Source organism: Lipotes vexillifer, unplaced genomic scaffold (assembly GCF_000442215.2).
Source record: "Lipotes vexillifer unplaced genomic scaffold, Lipotes_vexillifer_v1.1 scaffold1114, whole genome shotgun sequence".
In the NCBI taxonomy this organism is placed as follows: domain Eukaryota; kingdom Metazoa; phylum Chordata; class Mammalia; order Artiodactyla; family Lipotidae; genus Lipotes; species Lipotes vexillifer.
The window spans coordinates 1466199-1474143 of record NW_006779031.1 but is presented as its reverse complement, the minus strand read 5'-3'; positions in this window follow the sequence as shown (position 1 = coordinate 1474143).

Genomic DNA, 7945 nt, shown 5'->3' with positions numbered 1-7945 from the left:
TCCATTCCCTTTTCGCCCCCCCCCCCCACCACCACCACCGTCTTTGAACTCAGATAAGGATCTACTTCTAGAACTCTTGCTTCTCACAGGCTGGTCTCCCTGCTTCCCCTGCGGTTTGCTGGTCTGTGTCCTTGTTACTTCTGGAAAGCCCTCTCCTTTAAGAAAGAGGCCAACGCTACTGGGATCACCACCCCACTTGTAACGTCTGCTCAGGAAAAGACACATCTCCTTCTTTTATAAAGTCCCTCTTACTCTGCTATTGCTGGGGATCAATGAAACAGATCTCTACGCAGCTAGAGTGACCAATGCCATAGCCCAAACTAACTGTCCTTCCAATCTCACTTCAAAATTGGTCCTTTCTTTTGCAGAGGCCTTCATCCTCAATCTCAGCTGGCTGCTCCAGCCTCTGCTTTCTGCCTCAGCTATCCTGAGGGAACCACAGAATAAATTAGTTGGCAAGTTAGCCAACTGAGAAACAAAAAGGCCTCAACACCCACCAGAGGTTAGAAGTTTAACAAAAAAAAAAAGGCAAAATTTTCAGGTTTCGAATGATTTCTTTTTTAAAAGATTTCAGTGCCCTAACTCCAGTTTAAGAACTGAAAAAAGGTATTTCTGCCACTATTTGGAATGCACAGACCGCTTACTTCCTTTTTCAAAGGGAAAACAAAAACGAAAGCAAAACCAAAGGTCTCAGTGTCATTATCCTGATACTTGATGTCTGCCTTCTCTTTTATTTCATGATCCGCTTGATTTTTGTCCTTGTTAGTTTTGAAAATCTCCGCAAGTTTCCAAAGCTTGATGTGATAAGGTGAAGTGGCTCTAAAGTACAGTCAGCATTTGGCAAGACTCATTAACAATAAAGAGAAACAATGGGATATGAATTTCTAGGTGGGCTGTGTTCTAAAATGAGTAGCTTATAAATAAACACTATAATTGTGATTTGGGGCACTACTAATATATCCTCTTTAAGAAAATCCTAACCACAAAACTCAGAGACAATGCGGATAGATTAGCTTATTTGCATTACAAAAGATCTCTTCCTGTTTACCAAAGGATTCACCACAAGACCTCTTTAATGAGAGCGCATTTGTACAAGGTTTCTGCTTACAAAAATAAAAACATCAACTTGTACTAGAGTTACAGGAACTCTCCAATGGGTAATATGAGAGCCACCCTCTATTAGATGATTTATCTCGGGTCAGCTGGGATGGAAGGCCACGCTCGGGAATGTGCTGGCTCACTCTGCCAGGACCCTGGAATCCACTGAGTAATTCTAATCTCATTTTCCCCAGATGCCCCACTCTCCTGTTTTCTGAGTGCACATTTGTGGAAGAGTGTCCTCAGAAAACAATCTTTGGGGACATTTCGACTCAGATATCGAGGAATCACAACACTCCTGCTTTCCCCTGCCTTCTGACCTCCAAGGTGGGGATGGGCGAGGTGGGCAGTCAGGACTCCCAGAGCCACTGGACTTGACCTGAACTCCGATCTGTGGATATCCCTGTGGATCTGAGGCCTGGATGAAACTGCTTGAAGTCTCCGTTTAAAAACTTTGTTGATGATTAGATTAAAACAGCTCCAAAGTTCTGTCATTGTACGAGCCTCTGTTTGTGTCTGGAAGCTCTGCCAAACAAGACCGTTTGTTAGTCTCAGCAGTTACGGAAGGAAGCTTTAAAATGTCGTGTAATGATCTTCCATTTCTTCACACTTGGCAGTCTCCAGAGAAAGAAGCAGATAACATGAGAAGTCGACCGTTCTGTTCTCCCCTGAAGAAGAAATCAGTGAGCAACCTCTACCATTAAGGGGCCTACACTCTACCCTGATGGGGCAGCTTCTCCTCCTGTTTCGGCTGGGGGAAGAAGCAAAGTAAACATCACATAAACCAGCACTGATTCCCCCTGATCTGCAGCTGAGCTAGAAAGGCAGCTGGAAGCAGAGGAGCATATTATTAGAAGGTGCCTGTGGAGCTCGGCAGACCTGGGTGTGAATCCCACCTCCGCCATCTATTCTCTGTGGAACTTGGACAAGTGATTTCATCTCTTTAATGAGATGATTCTTCATCTGGGAAATTGGGAGGATACCATCAACCTTGCAGGGTTGCTGTAAGTGGAAAGGGCTGAGAGAGTACGGAGGCTGACACAAAGTAGGCCCTCAATAAATGTGGAATTAATGACCACTTATAAATATCAAAGCTAACACTGTCCCTTTAATCTTTCTAAAGCTTAATCAGGGTCAAGAGAATACTGATGGTTGTGACAGAAAGAAAACTAGACAGGTCATTAGGCTTTTGATGCAAATCCTAGACCCAGGAAGGATTCGATTCTCAGATTTCATTTCAAGTTAAGTTAACGAGGGCGGTCTCATCAGAGTGTGTGAGTGAAAACGGAATTCGATTAAATGTGAGTGATGACCATTAATGGATGGTAAGATTGTCAACTCTGCATTGCCACAGTTAAGCCTAGCACCTTGGGTCATACACCGGGGCACATGGTGATAGTGTGACTTCTTTGCACACAACTCACCTGAAAGGAAAAACAGTGCCAGTGCAGAACCTGCTGGTCTTATTACCTCAAAAGCGTGGACCCATGATGACAGTCCTTCCCAATCACTTTCAGTGACTGAACTCAGCATTTTAGAAAAGGGGAGAAGGGTCAAATGCTTTTCCTTTCAAGCCTGTGGCTCCCAATCATAGACGCCTTCGGGAACAAGGGAGCCCCTTTCTGAGGACCTCCTTCTGCGAGCAAGAGGACTCTTGGCACTTCTTTTCGTTGCCTTGGATTAGTTCAATGAGAAACATGGCTAAATAGAGAGTAACATTAGCAGGTGTCCTACAGAGCAAACCAAAGCAAAACAAAGCATGAAACTTGCTTTGGCTTTTAATGAATCTCTTCTTCTTCACGCAGTTTAGTATGGGAGAAAGTATTAGCTGATTCCTCTCACTCAAGCTGTATCAGTAACCCTTTGCCCTGACCCCCAGTTGAATTCACCCTATCTCAGGGTGGAAGGTGTTTTCCTATGACACCCTCTCCAGAAGTGCAGGTAGCCTTTATCTCCCCTTATTTGCTGTGAGAGGATCTGAAGCCTGGTGCTACAGAAGCTTACTGAGGGCTCCAAAGTGCTCTTTACAGCGAGACCCCATTCTGGCTACCCCAGGTCTCTTCAGGCAAACACGAAGATCAGTCTTTAGGCTACACTAATTATCTCAGGTGGTGTTTCTGACCTTTTGCAGTTCAAGTTCACGTCCCACCTTCCCCAGGGACCATTCATGTATGCCTTCATAAAGTATTTCTTGAGCACCACAAGTGATGGACACTAATTTGATGGGTAAATTTGGGTAGATCACTGGACAAGCTCAACTCAATGCAGTCCCCCTTTCTCTTGGGAGCAACTGTACTCCAGGGAGTAGGTTTCTCCTCTGCTCCTCTGGGTGGGCAGCCTGCCCTGGTTCTGTGCTGCTTATACTGAAGTTGGGTAAGTCTGCCTAATTTTTACAATTCCTTTAACAGACACATTTCACTTGCTCATTAAGCTAGGTTTTCTAGCCTGGCCTCCATCAGCATTGAAGTGATATTTTAAAGTCCACATTTACTGTTTTGTATATTTCTCAACTTGTTCAGAATCTAGATGATGAAATGGAAATCGGGACCACCTCCCGCCCCGCCATAAGCACCAACCGTGTGCCAGGCGGACGGTCTAAGTCACAGGGATAGAATAGTGAGTGTCATAAACAGAGTTCTTGTCTTCATGGAGCTTACATGTCTGAGTCTCCCAGGGAACACTTCTGGTGTGAACTGCCTTTTTCTCACCATCACTCGTGTAGCATGCTATCTTCATGGAGCAGGTGATCAGGATAGCCCCCCAGCCAGAGGATGTCAGTGGCAGAGCCAGGAAGATGTTCTGCCCTGCTTTCCTGCTCATGCCTTTTCCTAAGATATCTCTGCTCAGACTTGTGTTCCTAAAGGATAGGACTGTTGCTGAAATAGAGAAAGAATCCTACCTATTATAATGTCAAAACTTGGCACTTTTTTTTCTTTTTCAAATACTGTCCTCTTCTTGTTTATAGATCACATCAATGCCCTGTGGCAGAGTCAAAGCCTTTGAAGGTTCACTGTTTAGGATTCAGCATTACTTCAAAGCCCAGGAAACTTTAAACCTGACCAAACATCAGATATAATTTTCCAAATAAAACCGGAGAGTTTCCAAAAATATTCTATGTGGGGCACTGTGCTTAAAGTTTTGAGGTTGTTTCAATGTTTTTAGGTGTGCAAGTCCACAACTTGGAAGCAATTCTATTTCTACTGGGTAGATTGGCATTACCTCCAATAAGTCGTTTCCATCGACATGCTTTGACTGGGTGCCAATGATGCACCCAGAAGGGTGATAACTGTCACCCCCTATTCGCCCGAGCTCTGCCCAGCTTTACATAAGAAAAGCCTATAAAATCTACGCAAAGTAAGATACCAGAAGCCCAGTCTCCAACACGGGTAGGGTTAGTCTCAGTCTTGCTATCTGGACCCTGCTCTCTGGTCTATCTGAATGGAGACTTTGGCTCTCTATGCCCACCCAAATACAGCCTCCAAGCCAAATCTCACTGTATGTGCCCAGCGACAGCTTCTAATTACCATTCCAGCTCCTCATGGGTACTGGAGCTCTGCTCTGCCCCCACTACGAACATTTATCTCATGCTCAAGAGTTCATGTGATAACTGGCTTTACAATCATCTCTTTCACATGCTACAAGGTTCGACTGCCAAAGTCACAGTCACACGTCAGCTAAGGCTAATCTCAGTAAGAGTCAGACCTAAAGATTCCAAAGGGATAGGTGGAGAGAGAGTCAGGTGAGAAGTTAGGGATGATTGGCTTGGAGGAAGCGAAGGAGACACAGTCTGCTTTATCATCTCTCCCTTCTCATGCACTGACTGAAATACGGGTTAACTATGATGATTATTTTCTAAACCATCGGTCTTCAGGACTCATGGTCTGTCAAATTTTATATGACTTATGGTGTTAAAGACACTTAGAAGTTCTGACCCCAGACATTAACAGTTCTTGTAAATTTTGATTGTTTATATCAGGGGTTAAAAACTCAAACATCAATCAATCAATAAATTTGTAAATCCAAATTTGCAGATTGAAAAAGAAACTCAGATGTATGCAAGGGTCTCATACATAACATAAATGAGTGAATGGGCTAAATGTAAGACAACAGGAGTGCTGGGGACATGGGGGAGCTAGAGTGTGCCTACTCTATTTAAAGATATACCAATTCAATTAAAAAAAAAAAAACTATGGGACAAATTAAGCAGGCCTGTGGGTTAGATTTGTCTTGGGATCCACCAGTTTGCCAAACTTAGTTTTACAGAGATAAAAGATAATTGTACCATCCTTTGAAGTTCAGGTTTTATCATCTCTATAGCTAACTTCTCCTGGATAGAACTGTTGAACTTTGCACAACTGTGGAACAATGCAAGGAACGCTGCATTCAGGAGCAGAAGGCCTGGGCTCTAGTTTAGATCTTATAAAGTATGCTTATAAATAAAGTGATATTGGATAAATCCCTTGTCTTCTTTAGGCCTTAGTTTCCTCATCTGTAAAGCTGCCTGTCCTAGACAGCCTTTAAGGCATCAAAGCACCTTCATCTCTAAGATTCTTTTTTCCATTTCTAATGGTTTTGGGAGACAGGAAGAGAAAGATATTAGACTACCACTGTTTACTCCCATGATGTGCAACTAAGATGTCCATGATCAAGATCTGAAACAATACATTCTATTAAGACTCATGACAAGCACTTAAATTCAGTGTGTATACACGTGCACAAGTGGTTTGGGACAGGATATAGTGAGGGACAGCAAGGTGGCACCGTTCCATTTTGATCTTTTTCCAATAATGCTGATGCACAAGTCTGCCTCATGAATAGCTGTGAGCAGGGAAACGGGAAACGGATGCTGCCTAAGCATTTTTCATTCACCATTAACTGATTATTCACTCATTCACTCAACAAACATTGAGCACCTCAGATTCTGGTGATGCTGAGCTAAATGAGCAAGGTCTCTTGTCCCACAGAGCTCAGTGGCAAGCATTAAGAGGCATCTGGTTTCACTGAAGAATATAATGAACAACGAGAATGTGGTGGCTGAAGTGTTGCCAAATGGTGTCCTCCCTTCAGGTATAAATCGGTTGTATTCAAACTGGTCCTAGAGCCGCAAGGTTCCCCTTGGGTGCTTCTGGGACCATCACGGTTAGGAACTAGTAGAGGCTAAATGAGTAAGACTTTAACTATAGCTGCTGTGCTTTGATGTAATTTATGTACTGGGGTTCCTCACACAACTTCACTTGAAAAAATGATTTTATTAGTTGTGGTAAGCTAAATCATGCTCCCCCCATGATGTCCACATCTCAGTCCCTGGAAGCTGTGAATGTTATCTCGTATGGCCAAAGGGATTGGTAGATGTGTTTTAAATTAAGTATCTTGAGATGAGCAAATAATCCTGGATTATCCTGAAAGGACCAATGTAATCACAGGATCTTCAAAAAAAGGAAGCAGGAGGGTCAGACTGAGAAGGAGAGAAGGCAATGTGACAATGGAAGCAGAAGTTTAAGTGTTGCCGCCATGGGACAAGGAATGCGGGCAGCCTCTAGAAGCTGAATAGGCAAGAATGGATTCTCCCCTAGAGCCTCCAGAAACCCTGCTGACGCCTGGATTTTAGTCCAGTGAGACTCATTTTACTTTCGACATCCAGAATTGTAAGATAGTAAGTTTGGGTTGTTTTAAACCACTAAGTTTGCGGTGATTTGTTACAGCAACTATAAGAAATGAATACACTAGGATAAAACATGATGTTTGGAGGCCTTTCTAGTTACAGCCAGGTCTCCTTTAACCTAGACGTAGAGAGACATTTTCCCAGGGCAGTGCCTCTCCGTGACTCTTTCTAGGGTCCCTCTAATCCTGGCATTGCTGTTAGAATTCTAGGTGTGAGCTACCCAAGTGCCCTAATTTTGAACTAGTTCCACCCCCACCAGCTTCCCCAGGCCAGAAGCTGATTGTCTCTTTCTTTAGGGAGAGGAGAAACCTCCAGTTTCCCCCTCTGTAACAGCACTGACCCACTTCTACAAGCCATTGCTAGTTAACGATCTGAAAAGGATACAGGAAGGCTCATTGTTCTCCATCTTATTTTCTAACCTGGCTGGATTAACAGCTAATCAGAAATTAATGCTCTGAGTAGGCACTTCTTCTGACTCAACAGTGAACAAGTCAGCAAAAACTTTACGTAACCACTTTACTGCCTGCCTCCACTGCAACAGGGTTAACGATTATGAGGCAGGGAACTTAGCCGTCATCGTTTCCCATTGGGATTTTGGCTGTTCTTTCAGTTCCTGAATTTAAAATGAAACAGGAAATAAACAGTGCATGGTAAAAACCTGTTACATAGTGAGGTCGACAGAAGTTTTCTTCAATGCCTCTTTCCATTTGGAGCATCAGGGCAGGGGAGAGGAAGGATCCGTACGCTGGATATTAGGTGATGGGATTCTAATCCTGGTTTTGCTACCAACTTGCTATGAGTTTAAGTCCCTCAGTTGGCTTATCTGTAAAATTGGGATAGGGAGCTTAATATCAAAGAATCTTGTCATCTTTGGTAGTCCAAATCAATGGTTCCCAGATTTTTGAATTTCATGGACCAATAACACTTCCAATGAACATTTTGGAGACATACGTAGGATTTACAAAGTTTGACTGCCAAGTGAAGGCATTTTAAAAAGCTACCACAATAATTTCAAAAAAGAAAAGACAAGGGCTTCCCTGGTGGCGCAGTGGTTGAGAGTCTGCCTGCCGATGCAGGGGACGCGGGTTCGTGCCCCGGTCCGGGAAGATCCCACACGCCGCGGAGCGGCTGGGCCCGTGAGCCATGGCCGCTGAGCCTGCTCGTCCGGAGCCTGTGCTCCGCAAC